The following is a 13,130-nucleotide window of genomic DNA, read 5'->3' on the forward strand; positions in this document are numbered from 1 at the left end:
AGACCTACCCCATATTAGACTTAACTCCTTAGATAAGTGAACAAGGAGTGGACAAGAGCAGAACCTCAGAACCTAGCCCAAATGGAAATCATATTACCACACACTGATAAAAACAGTATCGACATCTCAAACCATTAGGCATGTTATCATAAGATTATCTATTTGTGGTCTGAGTAGTACTATATATTCATCTTCTAGAGGGAAAACAAAAAAGGTTAGCACAAATTGATATTTTAATCTATCTCCCTTCACCTCTATTCCAATCAACATTAAGGGGCATAGTAGGAAAAAAGATATATGATACAAATCATCACGTCAAAAATTCATGCTTGAAATTTGCTTTTAAGAAGACTCTTGAAAGTAGACCAGTGACATTTTGATTACCTTGGAATAATTTCTATTGTACACTCTTCACCAAAACCTTAATTGTTATAAAAAGGATAAAGCTGGCTGCGTAGAGAACTTACATCATGATGTGGTTCAGCACAAAGAAATGGAAAACAGCTATAGCATATGGCTATGTTCTTCTTATAATTTATATTTTCATTGAAAAGTATATTTTTGAGAACATAAAATTTCTAAATTTTATGTTGAATGGAGAAAATGAGAAACTCGTTAAAATATAATTTGAAATATTTTGGAAGAACTTGAACTTCTACTTTGGTTTTTATTCAAAAATACCACAAAATTGTCAATAACTGACATTAGGAATTTTATCTACCAGTTTTCTAATACTTGGTTAAATCTCTATCAGACAACAAAGAACACTATTAGGAAGGTGTGAAATCCCCTAAAGTGTGAGTAGAGTGATGAGCTATACAGAGTACCCTAATTGCTTCTAGGAATCCTTTATGGATGGATCATCTAAATAAAATTATCTCAAGTTATTTTATTCCATCCCTGTCAGCTTCTGAAATTAGACCAATATTCCATGCCTGTCACTCAGCTTCTGTAACTAACTTTTTTTAAAGTATCCTAAATTTACCAACTTCAAGGCATAAAGCTGACTTTTACTTTTTGAATTGAAATATTTACTGAAATAATTATAAATTCCTAAGCCATTGTAAAGAATAATACACTTTTATATTATTAAAAAAATAATATAAAATAAATATATTTTATATTATTATAAAGAATAATACCCTTATACACTGAAATCCCTTATACACTATTCCGTTTACCCCAATAAATCTTTTTGCATAATTCCGGTATACCGTAACCAGGATATTGACATTAATAAAATCCGCCAGTTCTATTCAGATGTTCTTAGTTTCACTGTACTCGTATGTGTGTACGTGTGTGTGTGAAAGAAATACTATATATTTTATCACCTGGGTGTGTTCATGTATCTACCATAATTATGATACTAAATACCATAAGGATCTCTTTTTTAAAAAAACTAAAATTTACCCTTTTATAGTCACACTCACCTTCTTCCTATCTCCCCCTCCAAAGTGCCTTTCCTCTCCCTCACCCCCAAATCCTGGCAACCATTAATCTACACTTTTAAAAGTTTGTTTCATTAAAACCCACCCTTGAAAGCTGAGCACAGATCTGAGACATCCAGATGGAAAGGGGGAGGTGAAGAAGCAGAGGTGAGGCAGAGTGGTGCCAGGGGGGCTAGCAGAAAGGACAGTGGACCTTGGTGAAGGACTGTGGGTACCCTGATGTGGGAGTGCTATGCTGACTACACTCGCCTGGGGAAATCCAAGTTGTTACATTTACCAATAGTCCATTTCCTCTTATTGCTGCATGTGGCATTCCACGCAATGTATTTGCTACAGTTTGTTTATTCCCCAATTGAAAGATACCCAGGCTGATTCCAGTTTCCAGCTACTATGAATGAAGCTGCTGTGAATACTTGAGTACAGGTTTTTGTGTGAACGTGAATTTTCATCTTTCTGGGAAAAATGCCCAGGAATGCTATTGGCTGGACTGTGCAATAGTTAGAGGTTTAATTTTTAAAGAAACTGCTAAATTATTTTCCGGAATAACTGAAGAATTTTACACTCCCATCAGCAGTGTATGAATAATCCAGTTTCTTCACATCTTTGCCAGCATTTGGTGTTGTCACTGTTTTTTCTTTGCTCATTCTGATTGTGGTGTAGGATATCTCCTTGGTATTTTAATTTGCATTTCCCTAAAAATTAATGATGTTGAACATCTTTTCATGGAATGACGTGCCATCTTGTATATTCTCCTTGAACAGAGCATAGACAAAAGTGTCTGGTTATGTCTTCTGTCTATTTTCTAGCTGGATTGTTTATTATTTTACTCTTGAGTTATGAGAGTTCTGAATACCAGGCTTTTTTGTCTGATAGGCAATTTGAAAATATTTTTTCCAATATCTACTTTGTCTTGTTTTCTTAACAGGGAACTTCTCAGAAAAAGTTTTAAATTTTGATAAAGTTTATCAATTTTCACTTGTATGGAAAGTGCTTTGGTACCAAACATTTTCTCCTGTCTTTTTCTAAGATTTACAGTTTTACATTTAAGTCCATGATTCATTTTGATTTAATTTTTGTGTAAATAGAGGTTTAATTTGGATTTTCTTTGTTTTCAGTTGCTTATTCAGCTGCCCAACCTGTTTGTTGAAAAGGCAATCATTACTTCTTTGGATTTGTTTTGTCCCTTGTTCAAAACCAGTTGTGCTTATCTGTATTAGGTTTATTTCTGGGTTTTCTATTCTGTATTACTGACTTACACATATCCCTTTGCCAATACCACAGTCTTGATTACTCTAGCTATATAATATGCTTTAGTATAAGGTAGAGTAATTCCACTTTATTCTTTTTTATCATGATTTTAAAGCTATTCTAGGGCCTGTGGCTTTCCATATAAATTTTAAAATAAGCTTGTCTGTGTCTACAAAAAGCTTTGCTGGAATTATGATAGGAGCTACATTAACCATATAGATGAATTTGAGGAATATTGACATTTTTATTCAATTGAAACATCAAACCATGAATAATTTATATCTCTCCATTTAGTTAGATCTTCTGTGATTTCTTCTATCAGTATTTTATAATGTTCATCTTTTAAGTTTTCTACATATCTTCTTAAGCATCGAAGTATGTCTATGTAAGTATTTACTTTTCTTTTTCTTTTTTTAAATATTTATTTATTTAAGCACAAAAACAGGGGTACAGGCCAGAGGTGTGGGGATGAGGGAGGATTCACCAAAGACAGAGAGGGGAACAGAACAAGCAGACTGACTGAAATGCATTGCTGAGGAGAGCAGTGGGTGAGACAGGAGAAGTCTGCTGCGCCATGTGGGTAGCTCCTTGGCCGGCAGGGGGATCAAACTTGTGCTGCAGAGGCTGTGGATAGCTTCACAGTGCTGTGCTTAACCTCTTGCACCACCAGGGAGGCCCTGTAAGTATTTAATTTTCTTAGGAGCAACTGTAAATGGTGGTGTGTTCTTAATTATAGTTTTGCTTGATAGTAACATAAATAAATGTGATTAATCCTTAAATGTTGATCTTTGTACCTTCTGATCTTGCTGAATTGCCTCACTAGTTCTGGGGGTTTGTAGGGTTCTATTTTATAGATTTCCTGGAATTTTCTGTGTGGACAATCATGTCACCTGCCAATGGAGTTTATTTTATTTCTTCCTTTCCAAACTTCATGCCTTTTATTTCTTTTTCTTGCTTTATCACACTCAGAACTTGAGTACTATGTTGATTAAAATGATGAAATTGGACATTCTTGCCTTGTTCCCTATCTCAGCCTTTCACCATTAGTATATTGTTAGCTATTGGTATGTTGCTCATACTCTTTATTTATTATTCATTGAGAGTTGTGGTCATGAAAAGATAATAGGTTTTTGCACCCAAATGTTTATCCTGTGTCAACTGATTATAATCTTATGACTTTTCTTTTTTAACTTGTTGATGTAGCAAATTACATTGATTGATTTTTTTATTATTTAACCAAACTTGGACACCTAGAATAAGTCCTAATTGGTCATGGTATATAAATTTTTTAGCATATTTCTGGAATTGGTTTGCTAATATTTTGCTGAGGATTTTTGGCTCTATGCTTATGAGAAATGTTGGTCTGTACATTTTTGTTTTGTTTTGCTTTCTGGTGCTGCCTTAGTTCTGATTTTGTTATCAGGGTAATACTAGTCTCATACAATAAGTTTGTAGTCATCTCCTTCCCTTCTGTTTCTTGGGAGACATTATGTAAAATTAGTATTACTTTCACCTATAAAAGCATAGCACTACTGGTCCCTCCCCACCACCACTTTACCTGTTGCTTTGGTGTTTCTGTGTGGGAGAGCACAATGTTAGCTCTGTGAAGACAGAGACTTTCCAAACAAAGCTACTGGGTCTCCTTTGCTACCTCTGCCTGCCTACATTGGTATTTCTCAGTGGAAAAAAGGTATCTCTGGTCCAGCAGAAAAGGAGAGTACGTTCTTGGGTCATTGGTTTCTCATAATGTATCCAGTCTCCCCTGCTTGCTGGTGGTGTCAGGTTCATCTAATGTTGTCAGAGACACTCCATTGTGATCCAGGGAAGGGGTGGAGCCACGGGCTGCCTTCTATTACTAGGTTGAAAGTCAAGGAACTCCGAGTCTGAGTGGCCTTCCTCTGTTGGGTAAGAGCACATGACACACCTGCAGCTTTCATGTTGCTACCATTCTGGAGTCCCAAACCCCCTTTTACTAACCACATTAGTAAACCATGTTTCACATTTCTTCCTTGGCTGTCTTTCACACCATTTCCAGCATTTATACTTGTACTTTGCAGGGAGGAGTAGGGAGATACAGTTCTAGGCCACCTTGTCCTGTTTAGAAGTGACCTTTACTTTTGGTCATAGAGGCACAAGGACTGACTCAGTTCCAGAACATCTTGAATTACTGGAATTCTCTGTTAGTAGGCAAGGGTTTAATATGGAGATGAAGAAGAGGAGAGAGAACCATACATCATTGGTATTGATCTGAAGCGAATACGGCAGAAATAGGCAAAGAGGAAAAAAACCAACAATATAAAACAAGGAACAAAGTTTTTTGTTTGTTTTTTGGTTGCTGTTGTTGTTTTATAATAGCTTCTCTCCAACTGGTATGACCATTCCGCTTCATGTTTTTAATATTAAGTAGTTTTTTTTGTACTTAACAATTTACTAAGAGGATTGTGACATTTGTGAAGCTTGGAGAGCAACTGGACAGTCCAATTAAACAATAGATTAAAAAAGAAGGTTCAGTCAAACTACTGGGTACAGAACATTGTACTATCCATTAGTCATAGATGAAATGAGATATCAGGGTGGTGTTAGCAATAATGTGTTTGTTCTTTATCTTACCACCTTTTCTTCTTTCTTTACTTTTAATCATCATTTATAGAAAAGACATTTTACTTTCTAAAGAAGCATAATGTGGATATTCCTCCCTTGAAGAGAAACTGTTTTGATTCCGTATAGTCATTATTGATCAACTTCTGCCTGTGAACATGAAACCAGATAAAATTTATTGAAACTCCTTATTGAAATTTCATTTAAATAAGCCACCGTTTGAGATTCTTAAAGAGAGTTATACATGCTTTAGCTGAGGTAGATAGCACTGAAATGATAGCTTTATTATGGTTTGCATAGACATAGTTTATATTTGCTATTTATGAATCCAGCCCAGTTACTACATCACTGATAACTTTTAAACTCTCTATTGGTGCATTCTAATTTACTTTTGAGAATGATGCACCGCCTTTAGGTCGAGTAATTCCATTTGCAAACAATGACCTACCAGAAGGAAATTGCTATGATCAACTCTTCTTAGTTAAACTATACAATAATTGTTTTCATAACCCAGTTCAGTATGATGTAGTACAAGAAGTACTTTAGTTATACTCATAACCAGGTAGCATTCCCATAATATTAAGGAACAAATTTAAATCACTACAAAAGCCAACTGAATTTAAAGTAATTTTGCTAAGTATTACTACTCTTAAGAAAATGTTCATAATGGCAACTGTACTTTGGTTCTAAAAATATCATTATCCCACTCAGAATATACTAGCAGCAGTAGCAACAGAAGTTCAACTGGAAATTTTGTGAAGAAAAAAAATACTTCAGAAATAAATGCCTGCAAAAGAGCTGCAGTTTCTTTTACTTAAGTAGGACATTTTAGAAATTGTGCTATACTTACTATTTTTTGTCCTTACTATTTTTTGAATCACAGAAGAATGTTTAGATTTTTAAATGACATGAAGAGGAAACCTAGCGGTTATAAGAATTTGTGAAGTGAAAAGCACAGCTAAAAGCTATCTAACATTGATTGTATACTGTCAATTACTGAAGAAATAAATTACTTTATTTAGTATAGTTGATATGAATATATTCTGGTAAGGTGACATTATGTGCCATACTTTACACATGAATTAACTTTTCAAAGAGCTAAGTAACATAACTTTCTATTCCAGATGAAAAAAACCCAATCTCTTCTTGCTTAGTCTTTCCTCATGATATTCAAGAAATTATCCAAAGTTTGGTAGATGCCAGTTAGTAGTTTATGACCTCTTGAGAGCAGGGATCCAGTCTTACTTACAGCTTCATAGTCCTGGAACTCGGTGCCTCGCTTGATATATACTGACATAACGGTGTGCACAATGAATTAATAGAGAAATGCTATGTGAACTAATATTTATATACGAAGCACTGCACTAGAACATAATACTCAAAACTGGTTAACAATCTTTTGGTGACAAAGTAGCAAAAAATGTAAATCAAAATCTAGCTGAAGTAATAAAGAGAATTCACTGGTTTGTATAATCGGAACGCTCAGCAGTTAGTGAGGTTTCAGGTACAATTTTGACATTACTGTGGCTGAATTTCTCTGCAACTCTCTCAGTTTTGCCCTTTCATGTTCAAATTCAACTTCGGCTAACTTCTTTCATGGTAGCAAAATGGCTCTAGTCATTCCCTGACTCACATCAGCACATCACATCATACCTGAGGTGCAATAAGGGTGCCTCTTACAGCAGGTATCTTAGAAGAGTTAGTATTCTAGAACACCCCCCTACCAGAAATGTTTCATTATATGGCATTTGCCCAAATTGGATGAAATGATGGACTTGAGGCCATCAAAGCCAGCTCTTAGATTCAGGATTGAGTTTTCAGCCTTTCAAAACTGCCACTTGCTGGGAAATATGGGATTTTCTAAAGAAAATGCTGGGTAGACAATTAACATGAGTCCACTAGACATGTTAATTCCAGTCAGGCTCAGAAAGTTTAACCTGCCTGAAGTGGACAAATGTTAAAAACTAGATTCTAACACTAAAGCTCGTAAGTATTCTTTGCACTTTAAATTGTATAAAGAGTTCAGAGAAACTACCAGATAATGTAAAATATCATTCTTGTACCAAGATTAGAAAACTAAAACTGAAGTACTCTTATCCTAAGGGAAAATGTAATTTAAATACAGCGTCTTTTCCTCCCCAATTCCTTCCATCCTTACTTCTCATTTCTCTAACATATCAGAATCCTCCCATTTTCCCAATCCCAACCAAATGTTCCCTGTCTCCAGGTAGTGATTCATGCTCCAAAATTATCTTCTCCTCTTAATTCTCATTGAATTTCCATTCCTTTAGGTGTTAGATACAACATTTCAACATTAACAATAACATAATGCATTGCCACTTCCAGAAATATTTGCTATTTATATCGTGACACTGCTGGACACCCCACACACACCCCACACCCCCCCCACACACACACACACCTTACCCTGAAAAACCTCTCCAGGAGGAATTTAAAGGGGAAAAGATACTGAAAGATTGGTGAGAATTTTGTTGTAGACAAATGTTCCCAGAAATCACACTCAGAAATTGATTGCTCCCATCACCTCCATGAAGGGGTTACCTGGCATGCCAAATTGTCTTTTTCCTAAGCAAGTTGTCTTTTTTCCTGAGGAATTCCCATTGGCTAATCCTCTTCTTTTTCAACCTCTATACATTTTCAAGTGCTTTTTTATACTTAAAAGTTATTTGACTGATGCTTCTTATGAGGTGGTGGTTCATTGTTCTCTTCTCTACTGCACTTAACTTCATTATTATCCCCACTAACAAGTGGCTTCCAGAATTCAAATTGCTTTCAAATGTGACTTTATCGTGCCCATCCTCTAAAATAAGCAGGTTTCACTTGCTTACAGCCTTGAATACACAAGTATTGACAATGGAAGACTGAAAGCCTCATATGCCAAAAGGTCTCAGAGTCATCTTTATGAGAGTGACAAAATATGGGATTTATTTTTAAAAATCAAATTTTTATTTTTTTATTTATTCATATTTTACATCATTGTTCATTTTAAACAATGTTTGCTTTCCCCACCCCGCCTCAGGTGTAGTCCCCATAGAGTTGTCCTTCCCCAATGCACCCATGCACCATCACCTCAGTCCCCTCTGCTCCTCCCTCCCTCCCTTTGACCCCTCTCCCTCCTCCTCCCCTGCAGGATGTCTCTGGTTTATAATTGTCTGTTTTTGTTTTGTCATGTTGTGTTTTGTATTGTTATTTAAAAAATCAAATTTTTAGCATAGTTGAATTCTAATTTCCTGAATCTGCAGATGTACAGTACCTAAGCTATGACATGAGGCCAGCTGTAGTGTGGACTGGTGAGAACTGCATCAAGGGTTGTGTTGGACCCTGCTGTGAACCAGAAGTGGCCTCGGGGTTCTAGGTTGCTGACCCTGACTTTCATGCATGTAGGCCGAGTGAGCGGAGTCAAAAAGTAACTCTGACATTATATTCTTGACATTATCCTCAGCCCACTCTCCCCTTTTTCCATTACAGTCTCAACCCCTAATGGATTTTAAAAATCAGCTTTGAGAAGACGGTATTGTGACAAACTCTTCTGTTAATCTACACCTTGAGATTTCATTCTAGCCCAGGCTTTGCCATGTTACTGAGTTCCATTCTTCTTGTTGATGATACATTATCTTCTTGATAATGTCAAGAATATGGCGTTACTCTCATCAGCTTTACCAATGTTTCCCCAGCATGGCCATCACAAACGTGGTTGCCTCTTAGCTGCCTAGCTCGTAGGACATGTCCCCTTCCTGCCCACCACCCGCGCACAAAAATGCTGCTCTTTTCATGTTCTGAGTTGTTCAGCCACTGCAGAATCAGCCCCCACACAATAACTCTTCAAGTACTTATTCTGTCCTCCTTAGGATCTGATATATTAACTTCTGTTGTTTTTCCTAATAGAAAGCAACATTTTACATATTTACAGACTTTTTCCCAAGTTGGCTTTTAAAAGGCCTTTAATGATCTTTGCAAGACAATGTCACAATTGTTGAAATTTTGAGTAATTTTTACTGCTAGTAGAATGAGGTTTCTTTTAAGGAAAGAAAAAAAGGGTACTATAAAAATCAGGGAATTTCAGATGTGGGTGGCAGCTCACTTCGACATATTCATTTAAGCTCAAATTAACTTATGGGTGTGATTCTGTCTGCCAACATTTATAGAGCATTCTCCACACTCATAATGTGATAGTTAGCACAGTGGGGGTAGGGAACACGCGGTGTGGGTGGTGGTGGTGGGAGGGGGAGATTCAGTGTTCCCATTAAGAGCTCCCGCTCACCGTTTTAGGCTGAATATAAAGTATTCTCCCTGCCCACTCAAGAACAGACAAGGCCAGTCTAAAACAGAGAGTCAGAATTATGAAATAGATCATGTTAGAATAATAACGCACAAGTTTGGAATATAGTCTAAGGATTTGAAAATGGACACCAAAAAACAAGTTGATACCATTGTATGTTAGCAAATTTGATTATTGGTTCTTTTTACTTATTGAAGCAGCAATCTCAGAACTAATTTCTTTGTGCAACTAATACTTAAATGCTATTTTTAGATCAAAGCTACGTGAAGAAAGACTGGGTGAGCTGAACCCTCCCTCTGTGCTTTTAATGAAAGAAACATTTATTGACTACCGACTGTTTGCCAGTTGTTGAATATAGGGAGGTAAAAAGATAAGTAAGAAAGATTACTGCATTTAATCATGTGTAGCTTGAAGGGGAATGTCTAAACACATAATAAACATCTAACCTAGTAACTTCTATAATTGAGCCATGCTCTCCAGGAAACATTGTGCACCATAGATGATTTAATAGGCTGGAATAAATGCTAGTGTTAGGACATGGTTAAATGGGATGGTTAGATGTGTGATGTGCTAGATGTGAATAACTTCCTGGTATGATACCTTCTTACATAACCTTACATAACCTTTTAATTTAGTTTCTTACATAACCTTTTAATTTAGGGGTATGTCTCATGAACCCTCAATGAGTGTGGCTCTTTGTGTATCCATATTGTCCATAGCCTGGACCCCTAGATTCCTATTAGACTCTAAGATCATTCTTTTTTTTTTTAAGATTTATTTATTTATTTATACAAGCACTGGGTACAGTCAGAAGCGCCGGAGGGTGAGAGGATTCACCAGAGCCAGAGCGGGGAACAGAACAGGCAGACTGATGAAGTACACTGCTGAGGGGAGCAGTGGGCGAGGCAGGAGAGGTCTGTTGCGCCATGTGGGACCTCACCGGTGGGGGATAGAACCGGCGCTGCAGAGGCTGCGGGCAGCTTCGCAGCCCAGCACTCAACTGCTGCACCACCAGGGGAGGCCCTCTAAGATCATTCTTACACGCAACCGGCCAGAATTTAAGAATCACTGATTCAGTTACCAATGAACGTCCTATGGAGGAACAAAGTGGGCTTAAGCAAACTGGTTATAGCCTGGGGAGCAGGCATAAGAGGAGGGCGGAGTGCTAGTCAGGTCACCAGAGCATTCAGATAAAGGAAGTATCTTTCTATCTATGAAATGTTACCTATGTTGTCATCTAGGGTTTAGATTGAGGCTCAGAGAGGAGCAGTAACTTGTCTGAGATCACACAGGCAGTATTAGAGCTGAGGTTCTAACAGTTTCCCTGACTTCAAAGGTGAGACAGGCCCGTGCTAGCCAGTCAGGTTGAGTGGCTGTAAGAGAGGTGCAGTTACTGCATCCTGTTTCTTAAACTGGGTAGTGAGTTCATCCAAGTTCATCCTTTGGTCTTACTTTAAACCTTACACATACTATCATTAGGATTTTGTATCTATTCAATATGTACTAAAATGAAAGTAAAAGGTAGAATTAGGTGGGAATATTGGATGAGTCAGAGCTCTCTAAAGAGGTATTTCTGAATTTAAAAAGGGGAGAGAAAATTTGGCAGATAATCAGTTGGCATCAGCAGGATCCCACCAGGAATATCAAGTTTTCTGAGGAAATCACAGTACTGGGAAATCCAGAAGCAATCAGGCAGAGAACCCCAGGGAGTTTGGTGCTGGGGAACAGGACACCAGGCCCTATTAGAAGTGAAAGAAAGCACACAAGCCTGTGGTAGGGAAGAGGCACCTGCAAGAAAGAAAGCAGGATTCTAGTGCAACTCAGATCCAGGTCCTGCTCAGTAAGACTGGAATCTTGAAACAAGAAGAGTGGAACTCACTAACATGGCAAAGCCTGGGCAAGAATGAAATCACAAGGTGTAGATTAACAGAAGAGTTTGTCACAATACAGTCTTCTCAAAGCTGATTTTTAAAATCCATTAGGGGTGAGACTGTAATGGAAAAAGGGGAGAGTGGGCTGAGGATAATGTCAAGAATATAAGGCCGTGAAAAGAGGAGTGTATTGGGATAATGAATCAGACAAGGCCTTAAATGATAGGGTGAGACTTGTAATCAGGGAAATGCAAATCAAAACTACCATGAGATACCATCTTACACCAGTGAGAATGGCACATACTAAAAAAACTAGCAACAACAAATGTTGGCAAGGGTATGGAGAAAAAGGAACTCTTCTGCACTGTTGGTGGGAGTGCAAACTGGTCCAATCACTATGGAGAGCTGTGTGGAGATTTCTGGACCTACTAAACATAGAGCTTCCATATGATCCAGCAATTCCACTCCTAGGTATTTACCCAAAGGACACAGAAACATCAATTCCAAAGAGCACCTGCACGCCTATGTTTATAGCAGCACTATTTACAATAGCTAAACTTTGGAAACAACTCAAATGCCCAAAAATAGATGACTGGATCAAGAAGATGTGGTACATATACACTATGGAATATTACTCAGCCTTCAAAAAAGATAAACACATGCAATTTGAGCAACATGGATGGCGCTGGAAGGGATCATGCTCAGCGAAATAAGCCAGAAAGAAAAAGAAAAATACCGGATGGTCTCCCTCATAGCAGGAATCTAGAAAACTTAAATAAGAGACCAGGAAAATGAATAACTATAAGAAAGTGAAAATCAAAATCAACAAAAAAAACTATGAACCAGAGACTGTTTTTGGGGAGTGGGGGGCGGGAGGGGAGGGATTGGGGTCAGAATGGGGGGGTTGCAAATGTATGGGGAATATAAAAATAAAATTTATTATTTAAAAAAAATAAATGATAGGGTGAGAATATACTGCAAAGGCTTTATCCATTGCTTTTCTCCTGCCCTTCTTATAGTAGCTTCCTACAAGACTCCCTCCCCGATTCATGAATAAAGGTATAACAGTATGTCCGCAAGTGTGTCTTGCTCACCCTCAGTTCAGGGCCTTAAGTTATAATAGCTCAGAATTTGAATCTCAAAAGGAAGAAAGGAATGGGAAAAAATTCAAGTTTCATTCCCAAGTCTGGTCTTCAGTGGACTCCTAGATCACCAAAGGTATTCTGGTTCCAGTCCATTTTGAAGAGTGTATTTTCAATATTTCCTGCAATTTGGAAACATTCATAACCCTCTAGTGAATTACTCTTCCATTTAAATTAGCTAAGGTCATTTCTGTTGCCTGCAACCGAAGCATAGTAAGTGACTCAGTATTGAAGATGACAGCAGAATTCCGGTTCTTTTCAGAATCAGCCTTCCCAAAGGTAGAGTCAGGATCAATGTCCCTGAGTCTGCAGTTTAGAGAGCCCCAAAGAGCTGCCCACTGTCTACAGAATCATATTTCTCCAGGAGCCTGCCAGGCCAGGCAGATTCCTCCATCTTAACCTCCTCCTACCCCACTTCCTCGCAGCTAATGAACACATTTTCCCAAGGTCCAGAATGCTGAAAGCATGACCTAGTTCTCCATGATTTCTCTAAAATTTAAAGTATTTCAATGTTTATATTATC

At 37.6% G+C, this 13,130-nt stretch overlaps 1 long non-coding RNA gene across 2 annotated transcripts in view; it reads left to right on the plus strand.

Moving 5' to 3' along the window:
• Positions 1-4,567: 4,567 nt before the first annotated feature.
• Positions 4,568-13,130, plus strand: part of LOC129145678 (uncharacterized) — a 39,660-nt gene continuing 31,097 nt past the window's right edge. For both annotated transcript variants that reach the window (XR_008551605.1, XR_008551604.1), the window contains exon 1: positions 4,568-4,601. This is a non-coding gene — a long non-coding RNA (uncharacterized LOC129145678). The remainder of the gene's footprint in view (positions 4,602-13,130) is intronic.

This window comes from Talpa occidentalis, unplaced genomic scaffold (genome assembly GCF_014898055.3).
Source record: "Talpa occidentalis isolate TD23 unplaced genomic scaffold, MPIMG_talOcc4v2.1 talOcc4.13, whole genome shotgun sequence".
NCBI lineage: Eukaryota > Metazoa > Chordata > Mammalia > Eulipotyphla > Talpidae > Talpa > Talpa occidentalis.